The sequence below is a fragment of the Cynocephalus volans genome, chromosome X (genome assembly GCF_027409185.1).
Source record: "Cynocephalus volans isolate mCynVol1 chromosome X, mCynVol1.pri, whole genome shotgun sequence".
Lineage (NCBI taxonomy): Eukaryota > Metazoa > Chordata > Mammalia > Dermoptera > Cynocephalidae > Cynocephalus > Cynocephalus volans.
In genome coordinates this window covers 59275710-59278894 of record NC_084478.1, presented here as the reverse complement: position 1 = coordinate 59278894, position 3185 = coordinate 59275710, and the positions used below count along the sequence as shown (strand labels likewise).

Here is a 3185-nt window from a genome sequence, read left to right as displayed (position 1 = left end):
CTTTTAATTAAACAAGCATGCAACTTTCAAATGGGTCCTCCAAGAGAAAAGCGGACAAAGGATATGAGCAAGCAATTCACAAAGGAAGCAAAATACGATCAATAAACATGTCAAAATTGCACAATTTTATTTATGTTAAACTGTACACTTGTGATAGTTAATTTTATGTGTCAGTTTGACCAGGCCATGAAATGCCCAGACATTTGACCGAACATTATTTGGGTGTATCTATGAGAGCGTTTCTGGATGATGTTAACATTTGAATCAGTAGACTGAGTAAAGCAGATTGTCCTTCCTAATGTGGGTGGGCCTCATCCAATCAATTGAAGATCTGAATAGAACAAAAGGCTAAGTAAGAGGAACTTCACCTACCTGACTGCTTGAGCTGGGACATTGGTCTTTTCCTTCCTTCAGACTCAAACTAAAAAGCTGGCTCTTCTTGGGTCATGAGCTCGCTTTCAGAATGGAACTTACATCATCAGCAATGGAACTACACCATTGGCTCTCCTGGGTCTCCAGTTTACCAGCTGTAGATCTTGTGACTTTTGAGCCTCCACCATCATGGCATGAGCCAATTCCTTATAATCTCTCTCTCTCTCTCTCTCTCTCTCTCTCTCTCCAGAGAAACAGGACAGGATAGGATATATATATATATATAGGATGGTCTATTGGTTCTATTGGTCTATTGGTTCTGTTTCTCTGGTGAACTCTAATACAACATTTTAAAGATAATAAAATATTATTTTATGCCTATTGTATTAGTACCCCCCCAAATTTATATGTTGAAGTCTTAACCCTCATTACTTCAGAATGTACTGTTATTTGGAAGTAGGATAATTACAGATATAATTAATTAAGATGAGGTGATACTGGAGTATGGTGGACCCTTAATCCAATATGACTGGTGTCCTTATAAAAAGGGGGAAATTTGTAGACAGACACACACGGGAAAACACCATGTGTAGAGGAAGGCAGAGATGAAGGTGATGCTTCTATAAACCAAAGAGTGGCAAAGATTGGGGAGGGGAGGGGCATGGAACAGATTCTCCCGCACAGCCTTCAGAAGGAACAAACCCTGCTGACACCTTGATCTCAGACTTCTGGGCTCTAGAACTATGAGACAGTATATTTCTGTTGTTGAGGCCACCCAGTTGGTGGTACTTTGTTATGGCTGCTCTAGCAAACTAATACACATAATCATTAAAAATAGAAAAAGTTAAAAGATGGATACGATTCAATGTTGACAAAGCTGTGGAGAAATGGGTACTCATAATGTCGGAGAAAGTGTGACTAAGTACCTCTTTAGAAGCATTTTAGGAATAACCAGCAAAATAAAATTTCATGCATCTGCACAAGTACTTAAAGTTTTATTTAACGAGATTATAGTTACAGAGCAACTGGTAAACACAAAAATTTCAAACAATCTAAATTTATATCAATAAAGGAATGGTTAAAAAGTTATGGTACATTAATAATATGAAATTAGTTTATCTAGTTCAAAGAATGAGATAGATCCAAGTGAATGGATAAGAAGGCAGTCCTTAATATGTTGGTTAGTGAATAAAACAATTTGCTAAAAAGCATATAGTTATGATTTCATCATTGTAAAAATCAAAATGAAATTTAAAAGCGTATATAAGATAATAAATAAAAGTTGGCAAAATGTCATACGTAATAAAACCATTGCCCCTTCTCCCCCGTGGTTAGTGCTGAGAGTGCAGAGTGTGTGCTTCGGCTCGGAACACACATCTATTAAAAAATAAATAAATAAATAAATCTAAAATATCTTTTTAAAACTCCCCCAAAACTTACAAAAAAATCCGCGTCTCCCCCGCCAGAGACTTTTATTATTATTTTTTTCTTCCTCTTTTATAAAATAACCGGGTGAAGCAGCCGAGACCGACCCGCCCGGCCGCCCGTGGCCCCGCAGCAGCTCCAAGAAGGAACCAAGAGACCGAGGCCTTCCCGCTGCCAAGACCCGACACCGCCACCCTCGCTCCCAGCTGGCAGCCGGCAACCAGCGGCAGCGGTCGGCCCCATTCTGCGGCCCTCGAGTAGTTTTTGATTCCGGTTGATTTCTGGTCGAGCTAAGAAAAAAGTGGAACGGCAGACGGAACTTAAGTGCAAATTTGAACAGATGAAGCAAGACAGGATCACCAGACGCCGGGGCGTTAGTCTTTATGTGAAAAATCTTGATGACGGTATTGACGATGAACGTCTCCGGAAAGAGTTTTCTCCATTTGCTACAATCACTAGTGCAAAGGTTATGATGGAGGGTGGTCGCAGCAAAGGGTTTGGTTTTGTATGTTTCTCCTCCCCAGAAGAAACCACTAAAGCAGTTACAGAAATGGAAGGTAGAATTGTGGCCACTAAGCCATCGTACAGAGCTTTAGCTCAGCACAGGGAAGAGCGCCAGGCTCACCTCACTAACCAGCATACGCAGAGAATGGCAAGCGTACGAGTTGTGTCCAACCCCGTGATCAGCCTCGACCAGCCGGCACCGCCTTCGGGTTATTCATGGCAGCTATGCCACAGACGCAGAAACGTGCTGCTGTATACATCCTCCTAGCCAAATTGCTCAACTAAGAACAAGTCCTCGCTGGACTGCTCAGCCTGCTGTTCATGTACAAGGTCAGGAACCTTTGACTGCTTCCATGTTGGCATCTGCCTCTCCTCAAGAGCAAAAGCAAATGTTGGGTGAACGGCTCTTTCCTCTTATTCAAGCCATGCACCCTACTCTTGCTGGTAAAATCACTAGCATGTTGTTGGAAATTGTTAATTCAGAACTTCAGGGACCACAAAAAGAAACTTGTGCTTCACTGAAGAAAAATATCTAAACATTGAAAAACTTAAATATTATGGAAAAAGAAACATTGCAAAATATAAAATAAATTAAAAAAGAAAAGAATGGAAACTGAATCTTATGTACTGAGCAAATGCCAGGTCTAGCAAACATAAGGCTAGTCCTAGACTACTTATTGATTTAAAAACAACAAAAAATAACAAAATATAAAAACAAATTAATGTTTTATAAACCCTGGGAAAAAGAATTTTCAGCAAAGTACAAAAATTTAAAGCATTCTTTTCTTTAATTTTATAATTCTTTACTGTGCAATAGCTCAGAATGTCAGTTCTGTTTCAAGTAACAGGATTGATAACCGAGCAAGGAAACGTAATTTGGATTA

At 39.7% G+C, this 3185-nt stretch overlaps 1 pseudogene; it reads left to right on the top strand.

Moving 5' to 3' along the window:
* The first annotated feature begins 1272 nt into the window (after nt 1-1272).
* On the top strand, nt 1273-2837 carry LOC134368004 (polyadenylate-binding protein 1-like; annotated as a pseudogene).
* Nucleotides 2838-3185: the final 348 nt, after the last annotated feature.